We start from the raw sequence: 19,459 nt of genomic DNA, 5'->3' as shown, positions 1-19,459 counted from the left end.
TCCATCCTATTAATAGTTTGTATCCCTTTATTGGCCGAGAAAAAAAAAACCACAGATCTAGAGTAATCCCTTCCAATCCCACCAATCCTAGCTAAACCTAGATTACCCCTAGAGGAGCCATCAGTATTAATTTTAAAAAAACCCTTTGGAGGGGGCAGCCAATTCCCCAACCTTTGAATTCTTTGCTTTGCATGTCTCCCTCTCCTAACACAAGCCGAGACCAAAGAGATTTCCTGTATACCAAACCTGCCAACTATTTTAGCATCACCTTTCTCTAGTGGCAACACAATCTCACTCTTGGCTTCAACAGTTTCTTGGATCATCCCCATAATTCTAATCCAAACCTGTTGAAACCCCAAGTTTTCACCTCTAAAGATTCTACGATTCCTTTCCAGCCAAACTTGCCACAACAAGAAGATAGGACCAGCATACCAAGCATCTTGTAGGAAGGGAGCCGAAGAGGGTGGCCTTCCCAATCTCATCCAAAACTCTGACAAGGAGGATACATGAATGCATGGGCATTTCCAAACATCACACCAGTAATGCCATAATTGCAAGGTGAAGGAAAGACGAAAGAATAAGTGTTGTACATCTTCCTCGCCACCACCACAAAGAACACACCTTGAAGGGCCAACAAATCCCCTCTTCTAAATATTATCCCAAGTCAAGCATCTATTCCAAGCCAAAGTCCAAATGAAGCAATTGCACTTTGGCCAAGAGAATTTATTCTATACCTTCTTCCACCAGTGAACCTCCCTCCCAACCAATTGTTGAGAGAGAATCTCTTGATACCCAGTAGACACAATGTAGACACCCTTAGGATTAGGGGACCAAGCCAACACATCACTCTCCATAAGGGTGTTGCAATCATGACCAAAAAGAATATGATAAAGCTCACCACACTCTAATTCTATCCCCAAATTAGGCCACTTCCCTGGGTTCTTCCATCTTACTTCCACCAATTGTCCCTGAAAGGAGAGTGATTTGAAATCACTCACCCTAGTCCATCCCGCCTCACAAAATCACTGGGACAATAGGCCCAAATAAGGATATTGGATAGCTATGGGAGGATGGCCATCCCAAGAGTCATGCCAGAAATGTGCCTCTAACCCCCTCTTACAAATCCAGAATAGGCCTCCCTTTATGAGCACAACCCCCTTCTTGAGAGTAGTCCAGATCACCAAACCTTTCCCTATCAAGCTATACTAAGGAATATCACTCTGTGGGATCCCAAAAAAATACTTATGAGACAAAATTCTAGCCCACACTTGGTCCTGTTCCACAAACCAATGCCAATATAGTTTGGCTGCTAGAGCAGTACTAGACAACAGTGACTATCGTAGGTCAAGACCACCAAACCTTTTTGGGCTACAGACAATCTCCCACTTAATAAGGCTCCACTTAGTTGAGGATAAATTTCCAGCCCATAAGAATTTCCTAGCTAAGGAATCAAGATCCCTAACAAAGCTCAACGGTGCCACCTGAATCATACACCTATAAAGAGGAAGAGCCTACACCACAGATTGAATCAGCTGGACTTGTTCAACAAAATATAGCCATCGGTGAGTCCAATGATTCACTTTGTCCCATAATTTATCCAAAATAACCTACCATGATTCCTTGGACTACCTACCAACTAATATAGGGATCCCAAGGTATAGCAATGGGAGGCCACCAATTTGGAACCTGAGAATATGAGCAACTCTTCATTGAATGGAGGGTAGAGTGTTGAAGAAAAAATGGAGGACTTACCCTCTTTGATTAGCTATCCTAATGCACTCAAGTAAATATTCAACACCTTACACATATTCAAAGCCTCCCTAACAGTAGCCATGCCCATCAAAGTCGTATCATCCAAAAATTGGAGGTGAGATTTTATAGGAAGACTCCCTCCCCATTGCCATAGCTTAATAAAGCCCTCTTCCACATTCCTTTTAATCAACCATCCCAAACCTTCCACCAAAAGAAGAAACAGGTAAGGAGAGAGGGGGTCACCTTGCCACAGACCTCGAGAGGCCCCAAAGAGATTAGAATGCTCCCCATTGATCAAGACTAAGAAGGAAGTTGAATTAACACAACTCATAACCCATCGAATCCATTCCTCCTCCAAACCAAAAGCTCTCAAAACCTTATGAAGAAAGGACCAGCGCACTCTATCATATGCCTTGGCCATGTCTAGTTTGATAAACATAGCCATTTCCTTGGAATTAGCCATGGAATGAATAGTCTTAGTGGCCACAACTACCCCATCCAAAATCTGATGCCCCTCCACAAAACCACTTTGTTCTTCAGAGATAAGCATTGCAAGACACTTTTTTAGCCTTTCAGCAATCAACTTAGATATAATTTTATAAGTTACATTGTATAAAGAAATAGGACAAAATTGACTTAGTCAATCAGCCTTCTCCCCCTTGGGAATGAAAGCAAGGAAAGAAGATTTCAAGGCCCGAAGCATTTGCTTATTCTTTCGGGATTCTTGAACAACTGCTAGTAAATCTAATTTTATAATATCCCAAAATTCCTAGAAGAATTCAATCGGGAAGCCATCAAGACTAGGTGCCTTCCCCTTTTTCATCTGGAAAACAATCTTCTCCAACTCCCCCAGCGATATGGTGCTCATAAGATTCTCTTTCATTTCCAAAGAGACTAAGGCCGGGATACAAGAAAGGACCTAGGTCTCAATAGCCAAACCCCCCTATGCTTCTTCCCTAAATAAAGAGTCAAAATACTATGTAGCTTCATGCAACATATCCTAAGTAGAGGATATAACCTCCCCCCTATCAGTAACCAAGGATGAGATAGAATTACCATGTTATTTGGCTTTCACCGAATTGAAGAAGAAAGTAGTGTTCTTGTCCCCCTCCTGGAGCCACTCAACCTGAGCTTTCTGTTTCCAAAATATTTCCTCTCTTAGCTCCCATTCCTCTAAAGTTTTTAGAGCCTTGGCTTCCTCCCACAACAAATACTCTGACACCCCATCCTCCCTAATCAACCTAGTAATATTTTTCAACTCCACTTGAGCCTCATGTTTTGCTTGGAAAATGTTCCCAAAGCACTATCGGTTCCATTGCTTGATCTGATATTTTACATATTGTAGGAGCTTAGCAAAGATATACATTGCTATCCCAAAAGTAGGCCTACCTTCCTTCCACCATTCAGCTACACATCCATAAAGGTCTGGGTCCTTGAGCCACATGAGTTAAAGCTTAAATGATGACTTTTGAGGAAAATGGGCTGAAGAGATGACCAGCTTAATGGGCCAATGATCTGAACCTCTCCAATATAATATTTCAGAATTAGAAGACCACAGTCCTCCCACCCAAAAGCAGGACACCAAAAATTGGTCTAATCTTTTGGCAATGCAGCTATCACCCACCCTTCTATTATTCCAAGTGAATTGACCATTGCTAGGCTTAATATCCACCAGGTTGAGTGCCAACATATTATACCAAAGAAAAATATAAGAGGGCTCTAGTCTTGCATTACCTCCCTATTTTTCAGTTAAATCAATAATAGCATTAAAGTCCCTAGCAATAATCCATGGCAAGTAAGGAAATAAGCTATGAGCCAAATGAATATTATTCCAGACTAGACGCTTACCTTGAAAATCAATAGGAGCATAAACATTGGAGAAAAGGACAGATTCTCCTAATTCAATGCATAAAGCCACCATGGATAAGGAGGATTTGAAAGAAATCCATGACACAGGTTGGATCTTCCATGGGTTCCAGAGACAAGCCACACCCCTTGAAGATCCCTGGGCTCCAATGCACTAACCTTGACCACTTCTCCACAATTTAGGTACCATACACATCATACAATCCACATAAACTTTAGTCTCCTAAATAAAAAGAACATCAAGGGAATGATTTCTAACTAATTCCCCAACAACTTTTTGTCTAGGGCCGTTGTTCAGGCCCCTTGCATTCCAAGAAATAATGATCATTTCAAAGGAGTTGAGAAATGGGAATCCAAAGTCTTAACAGAACCTGACTCCACCAAAGTCTCCCCTATCATCTTAATCTTCTCCAAATCCTTCTTGCACCCCATTTTAACATTTTTCTCTAAAACACTCTTCCTACCATCTCATTGGAGAATGCCCAAATGAGAAGCAAATTTACCTCACTTATCTATATCTAAAGCTATAATCCTTACAAGTAAAACTACGTCCTCCACCCCCTGACCCAAATCGATGTTTGGCTCTAAAATCATCTGAGTCCCTGTCTATCCATCCATGACCATAGGCATGGTAGATTCTATTTGAGATACAAAAGGGGGAATAGTAGAACAAATCTCATGTCCAGACTCTGCCACTAAGGGTTCTGCATTAATTAATCCTGGGTTAACTTCTTGCTGAACCAATTCATCCAAAACGTTAAACTTTTTAAACATATCCTCATCTTGTCTATCCATTAAAGTCATCTTTTGACCTCTATTATGATTTTGAGCCTTCACCTAGACAAACCTCTCGACGTCCTTGCCCTCACCTGTAGCAAGCTTCTTCCCCTTATCAATACCAGAAGTGTTACGAGAAGGGGGTGGAGGTTGCTACTCCATTGAATTGGCCTTTGGACATCTTCTCACTAGATGGCCATATTCATGACAAAGATGACATCAAAAAGGAAGAGTCTCATAGTCCAACTATTGCACGCAAGAATGTGAGCTCGCACACATTTCCACTGCATCTGGCAATGGTTTACTCAAATCAATTTCCACACAAATTCGGGCAAAATTCATCACTTTCTTACCCAAAATTTGTGTAGAAGGTCCCACCAGCTTTCCTATCATCGATGCAAGCATTTGAAGAACATCCTCTCTACAAAATTCTATTGGAAATTTGGGTAATTGAACCCACACCGAGACTCAATTTGGAAGCTCCTCGAATGGGTTAAATCCTACGTGCCATGGTTTAACAAAGAGTCCAACCTGGTTATAAAAATAAGGCCCACCCTCAAAAACCCTATTTCGATCAGCGAGGCAATTGAATGTAACCATGAAAAATTTTTTTGCAAGCAAGGTGACCTCCATTTCGCCCTTTGGATCCCACATTCTCTAGGCCTAATTCTCTAGAAATTGAAGTGAGACTCTCATCCCCAAAAACTTGTAGTACGAAAAATGTTTAGAGTAATATTTGACATCCTCTATGATTATTTCAAAAGGAATAATCAATTTGGGTCTCTCTTTGTAGTGCTCAAGACAACCATTGATCTTAGTAATCTGTGATCCCCCAAGCAAGTTTGAATCTGTCGCATCCATATTCTAAGAGAAGAGGGCATTCCCAAAAACCCTAGCCTCATGTCCCAACATACTCAAATCCATCTTATCATGCATTTCAACAATGGGCGATGCCCTAGAGGGATCACCCTTTGCCATATTTCACTCAGCCCTGGTCAATCCGTAGCAATGGGACTTGACCAGGCCCTCACGCGAGCCCTGACAATGATCAGATCCCGCACAACAACCTCACAAAACTGGCAAAATAGACCTGTAAATAAGATAGCTCCCCTCCCAATGCAACAATACCATCCCTGTCCCCTACACATGCCTAATCACAATAGATAGGAGATAGGGCACAACAGCCCTAGCTCTGTGAGAAGTTGCAGATGCGCAACGACATGCCTCTGAATCAATCAAAATTCATAATTGTAATGTCCATAACCATTCTATATTCAATATAATGTTGATTCAATTATAATTTTTCATATCAATGTATTGTTTTGCAAAGCATTTTTGTAAAAGAAATAGTAATTATATATATATATATATATATATATATATATATATATATATATATATATATAGGTTGTGTTTTTTCTTGGAAATTTTGGGCATGCCATCAAATTTCTTTAGTGGACCCCATTGATTCTCCTAGGTGTCATTCAAATTTGAGTATTTTGAATATTTACCTATAGGTCCTAACTCTCTTATCACCATAGATGATTCCTTCATATCAATAATTTGGAATCTTCCACTTTGCTATCCAATGTGTGCTAGAAAATGTGTCCTGCAAGAAACATGGGTTAACAAATAAACACTAGTTTAAAACCTTCAAAATGAATCAAGCATTCATCAAAATGCAAAGAATAAATATCAACTAATGCTTTCTTGGGCTTTGCAACCCTAAGAAACCAAAAAAAATACCCATGAGAGGCCTTGTTGGTGTGTTAAGATGGGGGTATGTTTGGTGTGCTCTCCCAAACACAACAATAAACAAATCTCTTGAGTGTGTGGGTGCAAGTGTGAATGCAAATGTGAATGAAAATGCACTAAGATCCTAAACTATGTGGAATGAAGAACACTTCAAGAAATGGCTATGGAGAAAGCCATTCTTGAAAGCATTCAAGAATGAAGATGATATGTAATAAAAGAAACCAACTAAGAATGTAAGCTATGGAATGGAAATGCAAATGCATAAAAAAAACTAAATGAAGAATGTAAGATGCAAACTAAATCAGCTACCAAATGATTAGCATGAACCTACAAAATCACTATGAGAACTCTACCAATGCAAGCTCAAACTACCATGAAAGCTCAAACTATAAATGCAAACTCAAATCTCAAACCAACATGATAGCAATGTAATAAAAATGAAATGCAAATTCTTGAGACAAACCCTCTATTTATAGGCTTGAGGGGGGGCTTGGTGAGGTGGCATCCAAGTAGGTGCCACATAAGGTGACATGCAAGCCATGCAAATGGTCAAGAATTCAAAGTTTCTCACACATGTGTGAGCAAACTTGAGAAGAAGAGTGGGAGACAAGAGTGTGTAGGCATGCCATCTCACACATGTGTGAGCACACTCTTAGGTTAATGAGGGAGATTAGGGAGATGATTAGGAATGATTAAGCGAGATTAGAGAAGAAATAAACTTAAGAGGATGAAAATGATGGGTGTAAACTAGGCTCTACGTTAGGGTTAAGACTAAATTAAATGAAATTTAATTTAATTATGAGTTTAGACAAATTAATGAGATGTGAGGGTTTAAATAAATAAAATTTATTTAAAAAGGGGGGAGACATGGAGGATCATGTGTTAAATTAATTTAACACACTAGATCTAGGAGTATTTAAATTAAATTTAAATAGTTAGGGGAATGAACTTATTTAATTAATTAATATAATTAAATAAGTAAAAGAATGTGAGCAATGTAATTAATTAATCAATAATTAATTACAATGTTACGAAAAAATATTAATAAATTAATATAGTCTTTAAGAACAATTTTAAGCGTCTACATTTTGCCCCTCTTTGATGTGATGTTGAAATGGCATCATATCAAAGAAAAGAAAATATAGGTTGCCCCAAGGAAGGAGGGAGTCCTATGGTGACGATAAAGGAGGAGAGTGCCCCCTCGCAAAAATTGTGTAAAAAAAATAAAGTTTTCTCAATTTTTGCGAAAAAGGTCTTAAGAAAGAAGGAAAAGAAAAAATGAGAATAAATGACAACATTTGCATGACTTGCGAGTAAACAAGGGACAAATATAGCTCAGGGAAGAGCGGGGCTCAAACAGGGTCCACGAGGGGCCTATATAAGCCTCTGAGGGGCCCAAAGAAGGTCATTGTCACACTATGAGTAGAGCATCCAGAGCAAACATGGACCCTATTAATCAATTGTAGCTCAGTGAGCATGTGCGAGAGTACCAGCGAGCAGCCAAGATGGGCCCACCGATAAGTCATCTGATCCTCTTCATGTTTTGGTAGGGTAGGCTAGACTAGGTGCATTTATTAATCCATAAATGTGCTAAAAAAAGAGGTTCGGGTGGAGATGATAGTCTCTACCTTATCGTCTGCACAGATGACAAAGCAACGACTTCGGCGTCTGCAGAGATGATAGGATATATCCTATCATCTTTGCAGACGCCAAAAGGGGGAAAAGGTTCACAAAGACAAGAAGATTCAACCCATCGTTTGCGTGGATGACAAAGGGCAGCGAAGATGATGAAGAATACATCATCATCTCTGCAGACGACACAATATTGTCGTCTAGGGAAAACTAGTGTCTGCGCAAATCAACGGCTTCGTAGATTAGCGTCTACGCAGATTAGCATTTTTGCTTATCGATGTCTACACATATCGACGTTTGCGCTGAAGAATGGCCACGCCAATTAGGGTAGAATAGGGGGAGGCAAGGGAAGATGCCCCACTGTAGGGACATCACAGGCTAGCAAAATTGACACTCTGCATGTCTATGTTGCAGAAGGACACAATGGTGTTTAGGTTGAGGGAGCACTATCCTTCGATCATGATGATACAGGAGAGGCTGACAGATGTGGATTGGGGGCACATGCAGCTATGTGGGCTAGAGCATGTTCACGAGTGATCGGATTTGAGGGGCCACTCAATGCAGCTATCAACTCTCATAGAGTGATGGCACATGCCTACTGGGAGTTTCCATCTACCGACAGGGGAGACTACAATCACACTCCTAGATGTGTGGCAGATCTTGCGAGTACTGATCAAAGGTGCCTACCCAGAGTATGTACTAGAGGGTTCAGATCTGTTCCTAAGGGAGTGCTTTGGCAGATGGCAACAAAGATTACCCATCCAGCGATCATGGTTGTCATGGACGGGTGCACTAGAGTAGAGGCTACCGAGGATGGTAGTATACCTAGCCTCATTGATATGGTGGATGCTGCTAGATCACACAGGACACGAGTGGCTGATCGAGTGGGCATGAGTGTTGAGAACTCTACTACAGGAGGAGGGAGCAGTCTACTATTGAGGATAGACTATCTTGGCTGAGCTATATCATGATTTGCACATGTGTGCATATCGAACCCAGCACATGGTAGGACTAGGGCTGACATTACTAATGGTCTAGTCATGGGAGCACATCGAAGTCACATGGCCGATCACTCAGCGAGAGACTAGGTAGCTGGGGGAGCCATATGCCTGTAGATACCGGCCTCCTATCTAGTATACATCAATAGAGTCTGTGGGGTTTTGGCGTCGATGCATAGATGAGATCATTATGTTTGAGTGGACTCCCTATGATGGGGTAGAGTAGTGGGGGAAGACACTGGCAGTAGGTAGTGAGGATGACACGAAGGATCAGATGTACCTCCCATACACACAGACTGACTACTAGATCATTGGCTGATCTATGCATGTGATTATGTGATATATGCCTTCTTGGGTGCGACGATAGTTTGGCAAGGTACAAGATATAGTACCAGATAGATTCTTATATCTTGTGGTGTCATGAGAGTATGGCTGGCTATGGGGACATGAGACCATTGTATGATTGGCCTGAGCATCTTGGATGGGGATGGCAGAAGTGCCATTAGTTCATGGCCAGGATAGGGGAGACGTAGATATGACACTGGCGTACACACTGTGGTGGGTAGCCCACCAGTGGGTTAGGCTTACAGTGCCAAGGGCACCTCCACTAGTAGAGTAGGCTCAGGGGGAGGGAGATAGAGCAGGGGATGGTGGACAGGTAGCTATGATGCCACCACCAGCACAGGGGGCATAGGAGGGATCGCACGGGCGTAGAGTTTGAGCGAGGAGAGGACCAAGGCTAGCACCAACATAGGGGCCACCACAAAGAGCACCCCAAGCACAGGCACAAGCATAGCCACAGCCCCAGGCACCATCGCAGGCACCACCACAGCTATCGCCACAAGGACAAGTACAGGGAGAGGATCCAACATTGGTCAGGGTTGAGAGGGATAGCTTGCAGACAGAGGTAGCTCGACTACTAGGGGTAGCACAGGTGTAGCAGGCACAAGAAGACAACTTAGAGCAAGCCATGGGGGCCATATAGGTAGAGCTGTAGGTGTAGAGGGCTAGAGGGGATAGTGCACAAGAGGCCTTAGTGGCCTTACAGGCATGGGTGGATGTAGGGGTGGGCACCCATACAGGGGCGAGGGATCGAGCAGAGGCAAAGAGGCTTCAAGCAAAGGTAGCCGCCTTACAGGCCGAGCGGGCCACCCATCAAGTACAGCTGAATAGATGCCGCAGGTAGCAGGACATAGCCATACAGATGGTACAACCTGGGGCAGCCATCTCAGTGATGCAAGAGGCCCTCATAGCTAGCTGAGCAGAGACACAGGCCGTACGAGAGGCAGCCTATTATAGGTCGCTTTATAGGGAGGTCGTACCTGCTGACCGGCAACAACTAGATTTTGAGAGGGGAGCCAGCTCATGGATCTTAGGTGGTAGAGCTAGATCAGAGTAGTCTGTAGGACAACAAAGACCTCCTCAAGGGGGGAATACAGGGGGGGCAAGGCCCTCATAGCTAGAAACTTGATTTTATATAGTGATCAGTGTTTTGACAGATATGTGTAGATGTAGCAATTTTTGATGATGCATTTGTACTACATGATTCTACATGATGTGTATATGTACTGTACAGATATTATTTTTTGAGATATATACATGACATGATTTGATGATTCTATATGTGTATGGATGTATGTGATGTATATGTATGAATTTATGATGTGGATACTAATGTTTGTGATGTAAGATGTGATGCTATGTGATGTTTCCTATGATGTATTCATATATATATGATGTCTAACATATGTGTGATGTAGATTTATGAGATGTATGCATGGATGCACTATATATATGTGAGATGATGTGTATGCCCCTAGATGTGATGACTAAAATGAATGCAATTAATGAACTAATGCAATCTAATGAACTAAAAATGTCTAATGAACACTAAATGAGATGAATCAAATGAACACTAATGCAATGGAAAATGAATGAATTCAATAATGAGAAGTTAATGCAACTTAATAAATGAATGTCTGTCATAACTGTCACTCATAGAAACCCAGTAGCATAGCATAGGAGGGGGGAAATAAATAGGACCTTGTCTCAAGCACGACTCGAATGGAACTCGATACTACATGCATCCTAACTACATGAGATCAAGAGATTTCATTGTGTTCATATGGAGAGCACACATTAAGTTGATTTTTCAAAATGAGTTTATGCATATATGCTATAGAAGCATAAATGACATGACTCTTTTGCATGGACTAGACATACAAAACCATAGAGACTTTAGGACAATAGGTGTAGTCTACATAGTCACGATGGATCAAATGTCATATACGCAATAGAGAGGTTTGGGCACACCCAAAGTCTTTTAGGGATCTTTGGTGGGATGTGTGCTAACCCGTTGCCCCCATTACGCAACACATTAACATAACCTAAAACTGACACACATGAAATAAAGCCTCAAAAATAGATCATACCACAAAAATATGTGTAGTTAATGATAGCCATTTCGGTACGACCAAAATATGGAAGATCAAGGTGCACCATAAAAGGATATCACTAACACACAAATAAAATCAACCAAAAAGAGACCTCATGACCAAGTAGTCATTCAGTCCACAGTTCCTGCCAAGAACCTTAGGTCTAGAAGTGAATGTCACAATGTCGCCTATAGGAAGGATTCATCCTATGAAAGTGTGTCAAGTTGAAATGTCAAATGATCATAAAATTGTGCATTTTTGACAAGGGCTGTGAAGTGAACCAATTTCTTGAAGTATTAAGTCTCAAATGGTGATTTTGTGTAAGTCCAAGGGTGGTCACTATTGTGAAAAAGCTCAGTGTAATGGGATGACAATCACTCGACAAAAAATGCCTTGCGGACTAGAGGTTTTTCAAAAGATGGAAGTGAAACAAAGCCTCGTAGACAAGAGGTCTTTTATTAGATGCATGAAACACAAAAGGCTAGATAAGACTTTGCACAAGGGAAGTGGAATGGTAGAATGGAGTGAAGCAAAATGAGCCGTATAGACAATGGATCGAACCATACTTTGTTTCAGAAACATTTTTCTTCTTTTTTAGGGCTTGTTTTTTGGAACATTTTATGAATGTTTTTGGATTTTTTTATTTTCTATTTTTTTTGGATTTTTGTGGGACTATGAACACTGTACAGGAACTACAAAGGCTCAAGCATAGAATTGCTTGAGATGCTGGATATTTATAGGCTCAGGGAGCGGATCTCCCTCTAGAGTAGCAATCTGATATGCCCCAGAACCATATTTGGTTGTAATGATAAATGGACCTAGCCAATTTGCCTCAAATTTTCCTTTCTTTTCACGGTTCTAGAGGTTCTTCATATTATGCTACAAAACTAAGTCACCCACTTCAAATTCCCGTGGCTTGACTTTCTTATGATATTGAAGCTGAAGGCAATTTTGATACATGTGAAGGTGGTTTAGGGCATTTAGTCATCTCTCATCAAGGAGTGCCAGCTCTTGCAAGTGAGCAACTCGGTAGTCTTCTTCGAATATCAAATTCTTGAGAGAGGTTCTGAGGGAAGGGAGCTCAATTTTGATGGGCAAGATGGCTTCGAAACCATAAACAAGGGAAAATGGGGTGGCTCCTGTGGGGGTCCGGATGGAGGTACGGTAGGCCCAAAGGGTGAGAGTAATTTGGATGTGCCAATCACAGCCAGCTGCATCAATGATTTTTTTTAGGATTTTCAAGATGGTTTTATTGGTAGCTTCAGCTTGGCCATTGCCTTGGGGGTAGTATCTAGTGGAAAAATGCTAGGTGATTCCAAACTTCTTACATAGTGTGGCAACCTCTTGATTTTTGAAAGGGGTTCCATTATCAATTATGATATCTTGAGGTATATCGAAACGAAAAATAATGTAGTTTAGGATTAACTTTGAAATCTATTTTTTGGTGATGTAGGTTAATGGAATAGCCTCGACCCATTTTGTGAAGTACTCAGTGGTGGTAATAATGTACTTGCAGCCATTTGAGGAATTTGGGTATACTTGACGAACAAGATCAAATCCCCAGCTGGAAAAGGGCCATGGAGTGATGGTGGGCTGAAGGTCTTGGGTGGGAGTGTGTATCAAATCACCATGCTGCTGACATGTAACACATCTTTTCACAAACTGATATGCATCTGCTTCCATAGTGGGCCAATAGTAACTTGTCCTAAGAATTTTTTTGCTAATGTAAGGCCGCTAGAGTGGGCACCACAAATCCCTTGGTGAACCTCTTCTAATGTCGTTCGGGCTTCATTTGAACTAAGACATCGGAGGAGGGTTCCATCAAAGTGCTTTCAAAAAAGTGTATCACCTAGGATGGTATAGCGAATAGTTCGACGGATGAAGGTTTTGCTTTGGTTTGGGGTGAGGGCTATGTGAATGATTTTGTGACATAAATAAGCAAAGATTTTAGTGTACCATGAAGGCTCAGGACCAAAAATCTCACACACCAACTCTGAATTAGTTTTCTCATAAGCAGGAGTAAAAAGATTCTCAATGAGAAACTCACATTTAGGACTAGATTCTGGCATGGAAATCATAGAGGCAATAGTAGCCATGGCATCTGCTGCTTTATTATTAGCCCTTGGAATCTGCTAAAAAACAATCTCTGTAAAATGTTGCTTAAGATCCTCAACTATTCTGCAGTAGGGCAACAATTTCTCATCCTTGGTGTGCTATTCATATGTGACTTGTTTAATGACCAATTGTGAGTCTCCAAAGACAAGAAGGTTATTGATATTCCATCTAATAGCTTGATGTAGTCCTATGACTAAACCTTCATACTCAGCTATATTTTTTGTGCAAGGGAATGAGATTTTATAAGACTTTGGAATGAGCTCCCCTTGTGGTGTCACAAATAAAATTCCTGCCCTTGATCCCTTTTGTGTAAAGGATCCATCAAAAAATAATTTCCATGGTGTAGTAGGGGCTAGGGTCATAATTGTGTCATCTAGAAAATTGGCTACAATGGGATGGTTCCCTTGAAGAGGAGCTTCAGCAAGCTGATCTGCAATTACTTATCCTTTAATGGCCTTACAATCCTTATAAACAATGTCGAATTCACTCAAAATTAAGACCCATTTTGCTACTCAGCCAATGAGGACAGCTTTTGATAACAAATACTTGAGTGGATCTATCTTGGAAATGAGATATGTAGTATGATTAAGCATACAATGACATAGTTTTTGTGTACAAAAGATTATAGCCAAATATGCTCTCTCAATAGCAGTGTAGTTTAACTCATAGCCAACTAGTGTTTGACTAAGGTAATATATGGCTTGCTCATTCCCCTTATTATCTAATTGTGCCAAAAGTGCTCCTAAGGCAACTAAAGTAGCCAAAATGTATAGAATCAATGGTCGTCCTGCAACTGGAGGTACTAAAATTGGAGAATTAGCCAAATATGTCTTAATTTGTTCAAATACTTTTTGGCATAGGCAATCCCATTGAAACTTGTTTCCCTTGCGAAGCAAATGCTGAAGTGGATGGACTTTATCTACTAGTTGTGACACAAATCTCCTAATAGATTGTAACTTTCCTTGAAAACTGTGGAGTTGTTTCAATGTGGTAGGTGGAGGCATATCCATGATGGCCTTCACTTTTGCTAGATCTATCTCAATACGTCTTCTTGACACAATGTAGCCTAAGAATTTTCTTGATTTGACCCCAAATACACATTTCTTAGAATTAAGGCACATTTTATATTTTTCAAACCTATCAAAAATAGTGGTAAGAACATCAATGTGGGATTCTCTTGTCTTGGATTTTCCTAGAATATCATCAACATAGTCCTCCATTATGACATGTAGAAGATCATGGAATATGGTAGTCATTGTGCGTTGATAAGTGGCGTCGGCATTTTTCAAGCCAAAAGGCATGACTTGATAACAAAAAGTTCCCCATGCAGTGGTGAATGTCATTTTATGTTGATCCTCTTCTACAATTCTAATTTGGTTATAATTGAAAAACCCATCCATCAAAGACAACATCTCATGTCCAGCAGTCAAATCCACTATGATGTCTATGTTAGGAAGTGGAAAATCATCCTTAGGACATGTGAGATTTAAATCTTGAACATCTAAAAAAACACAGATGCCCTCAGATGCTTTCCCTACAGGAACAATGTTGGAGACAAACTCAAGATAGTCAATAGGACGGATGAACTTTGCCTCTAACATTTTTTGCAACTCTGCTTTGACTAGGAGTGCTACCTTAGGGTGCATTTTGTGCAACTTTTTCTTCATTGGTTTAATCTTGGGATCAACTGTCAAATGATGCACAACCAAATCTATATCTAAGCTAGGCATGTCTTTTTATGTCCATGCAAAATTGATTTTTCCCTTTTTTAAGAATTCAGTCATGGCTTTTTGTTCCTCAAGACTTAAGGTAGCAGCAATGTAGGTGATTCGTGGATTATCCTCTATTTCCAAATTGATTGGAATTGTGTCCTCATTCAAAATAGGTGATTTTTCTAGTGGCAAGGATCTAAATGGCAAGTCAAGCTCTCCCTCTTCTGGTGCCTCTAAGAGGTTTTCACCAGAAGATGTGTCCTTTATTTTATCTTTTTCTTCATCCAAAAGCGCCCTAGGGGAGTTTCCACTAGAGGATGTTTCTTTTGATTTTCCATTTTTATTTTCTTTTTCACTTTTGCGACTAAGAGAGGTTACTTGGATACCAAAGTAGGCTTCCTCATTGTATTGGATCTCATGTTCGTAATCTTAGAGACTCTTAAGGCCAAAGAGTGCCATCACTGCTTCATCAGACTTACAGATATCGAGAGCTGGTGGTGTATCTTGAAGGTCCCAGTCTATCATGTCGAGATTGGTGAGAGGTAGGTTAATGGATGAAAGGTCATCTATGGTAATGGCATGGACATAATTATCTAGGTCATCTTCAATGTATTAGAAAGGTACTTCGAAGAATTCCTCCTCTTCAATCTCAGAATTAGGTTCAACCGTACAATAGTTGTCAGCAAAGGATACCTTAGGTTTAATGGAGCCCAATCCATGTCCTTTAGGATAGCTATTATCTTCTAAGGGTTGTCTAATTCCATATTCTTTTGGTCCAAGGCTGGTACCATGATATCCCATGTTTTCAATAATGGGAGGTGCCTTAACATATTTATCCTTAGGAAACTCCACAGGTTCATCTTTTCCATCATAATATAGCCAATCTAGGATATTATCTTCCATGTGCCCATCACTAAGTGAACCCCAATGCTAAAATATTGTCTTGCTAACTTGCATGGTTTCCTTATTAGTAGAGGGTGATAATTGAGAAGGTTTTCCAAAGGAACAAGGGGAGAGTGGAAGTTTTCCAAAACACAAGGCATTTTCAAACTTATACTCTCCCATTCCTAAATCAGCAAAAGTAACCTTCTTCCCTATGGTGTTAATTTTAGTATCTTCAACCTTCTCTTTTCCCTTGTGGGAGCTTGAATCGTCATTAGCTAATTTTGGTACTATTGTGGAAGGTGGTTCTGTTATGGTGAGAGATTTAGGTACAACTTTGGCAAACTCACTTATTGGACAAAAATTCATTGGTGCACCTTCCAATCTCTTACAAAATTCAAAAGGAGTGGGATCCCCTGGGATTGTGATCTCTCTTCCTTGGTGGGGGAATTTCAAGCATTGATGATAGGTGGATGGAACCACCTTTAGTGTATGTATCCACGGTCTACCAAGCAAGATGTTATATGGAAAATCCAAGTCTAAGACATGGCATTCAGTATTTATGATGGTTGGAACAACCTTTAGAGGCAACATGATGACTCCTTTTTATTCTCTTTCTCTTTCATCATATGCTTTTATTGTGATCCTTTTATTAATATCTAGGAGATCCTCTGGTAGTCCCAAGAAATGAATCATTTTCAATGTACAAAGGTTCAAACCGGATCCATTGTCTATAAGGACTCTTTTAATCTTATGTCATTGTATAAGGACTTCAATGTGGAGCGACAAATTATGATGGGGATCAGGACCTTGGAAATATTTATCTATGAAGACAAGGTGTTGTTGAGGGGAAAGGTTTCCAATCATACCAGTGAATTGGGAAGCATTAATATTTTTAGGAACACGAGACTCTAAAAGAGCCTTCTCGATCTCTTTATGGATGGGTAATGTGGTAAGAAGCTCAAGAATGGAGATTTGTGTAGGAGTCTTACCAAGCTAGGACAACACATCATAGCAAGAAGTGGGCCTTTGTGAGGTGGATGGTGTGGCAGGCACATGTGGCATTGGTGGATTAGTGTTATTGGGAGTGGCGGCTTGCAAAGTGAGTCTTCCCCGTCGAGTGGTGGCATCACAATCAGCCCCTTGTAAGACAAGGGTATTCACATGAGCATCTACCTCTTCAATGTGACCACATAAGGAGTCAAACCCTGATATGTGGTTAGTAGAATAATCATAAGGTAATGCATTTGATGTCGACGCTTGATTCACATTGTTGGTATTGTTATTATCATTGTTGTGATCAGGAAATGGTTTTTGAAATATCTTCAATTTAACATTTTTAAAGGTTGGACCTCCCTCTACTTCAATTTTCCCATCATCAACAAAATTTTGGATAAAAACTTTGAGCTTGATACATTTGTTGGTGTCATGTCCTTTGATACGGTGGTATTTACAATATTCATTTTCCCTATACCACTTTGACTTTGGTTGATTTTCATCAAAAGGACATGTGTTAGGAAATACCATCAAGTTGTGATCCACTAATTTTTGAAAGATAGCCTCCAAAGGTTCACGAAAGTTAGTGAACTTTCTGTTTCGATCATAGTCATGATTGTAGTTGTTGTTGTGTGGAAAGAATTGTGTTTGATTTCTAGATTGTTGATTGCCTTGGTTGTCATGATTTGAATTGTTGTTGTTTTGATTGTGCTATTTGTTGTTGTTCCCTTCTTGAAGGTTTTTGACATCAGTAACACCATCATGTGTAACACCCTTATTCTTGGACTAGAATTTGGATTTTCTATAGTTTTTAACTCATTGTTGGAGGATGATGAATTATAATGTTTGATGGTACCTTTTTCCAAACATCCATTTTCAATATTCTTGCCCTTTTTGACTAAAGTGGAAAAGTCTTCGGGGCTAGCCATTTTCATGTGCAAGGATATTTCGAGTATCAAGTTCTTGATAAATATATCCACAAGATGGGAATCCTCAATTTTATATGGCATATGATTAGCAAGATGTCTCCACCTTTGTAGGAAGTTGGTAAAAGTTTCTCCATTTTGTTGTTTTGTGTTGCACAAGTCATTCAATGAGGCATGATGTTCAATGTTGTAAGAGTATTGTATTATAAACTTGCTTTTCAAATAATTGAAAGAAGTAAAGGAGCCCTTAGGTAAATTCATTAACAACTCAAGTGCAAGGCCTCCAAGACTTCATGCAAAGAGCCTCTTAAGATAGTCATCACTGTAGGCTACTTCTTGGCACAAAATGGAAAATTCCTTGAGATGGGTGACAAGGCATGTCTCTCCCGTATACTTTTCAAATTTAGGTATTTCAAAACCGGTTGGAAATGACACCATATTAATGGATTTATCAAATGGAAAAGGAAAAATTTCCTCGAAAGAGACATCCTTCACCCCTTTGTTGTTCATGTTAAGGACCAAATTTTGCAATTCTTGGAATTGTTGAGCAAAATCTTGATTAGGTTGCACTTGTGATTGTTGAGAGTTTACAAATCCACCTCATAAATTGTAGGGAGTCCCAAATGTAGTGTGAGGTGGTGGAGGCACTCCACTTTGGCCAATGTATTGATATGCAGTTGTTGGAATTGGCACAAATGTATTTACCATAGTGGTTGGCACTTGTAAATAAGAAGAGTGCATTGGTTGTGTTAGAATTGTCATTGGTTGAGTAGGCACTTGTCCAATGCCTAAGCATCCCACAGTTGAAGTTGTCAAGGTAGATTGTGGAATACTAGCATGTGTGGTAACATTAGGCATGACACTAATGATTTGTTGAATATGTTCTGCACTCAATTGAAATGTAGGTTGTATTGAAGTGCTAGATGTAGGAATAGCACTAGTTACTACCATGGTTTCTTTCCCTTTGCTAGAAGTTGTAGCAGCATTTGAAGTGGGCAACATGGGTGCACCACCTTTTGTAATTTGTCTAAACAAAGAATTCTCATCAAATCTTGGGGGAACATTAACACCATCCTTGACTAAATTTAGGAATATCTTAGTTTTTATTTCCCTAATAGATTTTTCCATCATTTCCATATTGCAGGGGTTTGCAAGGAAGGTCCTGACATCACTAGGTACATCGTTAGGGTCAATAGGATCTTCATCTTGGTATATTTCTTCGTCATTATCCCCCAAAGTTGTGTTATGGAAGGGATCTTCTAGTTCTTGTGTGGATGTTGAGTTAGGTATACCAAAGTTCAAACTAGAGGGAATTGTGTTCCCTAATGAAGTTGTGAGTGGAGGAAAAGGATTCTCCATCTCTGATTGCCTAAATGATTCCCACAAACGTGACATGGGATTAAATGTGAACCTTCTTGATCGTGTGTGTACCATACAAGAGTGACCAAGCCAATGGGTGGAAGATTATGGAAGAAAAAGAAAATGGGGATAAGAGCTATTAACCTTATGTGATTAAAGGGTCAACTACCCAAGTTTGAACAAAAGACCTTGGTTTAGCACACAAAGATTGATTAGAGGATAGTACTATCTTTCTCTTACCAAAGATAGCCAAG

At 40.1% G+C, this 19,459-nt stretch overlaps 1 pseudogene; it reads right to left on the bottom strand.

Annotated features, from left to right (window-relative positions):
* LOC149535087 (RNA-dependent RNA polymerase 2-like) overlaps positions 1-5,028 on the bottom strand; it is a 93,970-nt pseudogene extending 88,942 nt beyond the window's left edge.
* Between the last annotated feature and the right edge of the window lie 14,431 nt (positions 5,029-19,459).

This window comes from Cupressus sempervirens, chromosome 10 (genome assembly GCF_028749045.1).
Source record: "Cupressus sempervirens isolate cs-2001-9-10 chromosome 10, ASM2874904v1, whole genome shotgun sequence".
NCBI lineage: Eukaryota > Viridiplantae > Streptophyta > Pinopsida > Cupressales > Cupressaceae > Cupressus > Cupressus sempervirens.
Note: the sequence above shows the minus strand (reverse complement) of the source record. Positions and strands in the feature narration are given on the sequence as shown.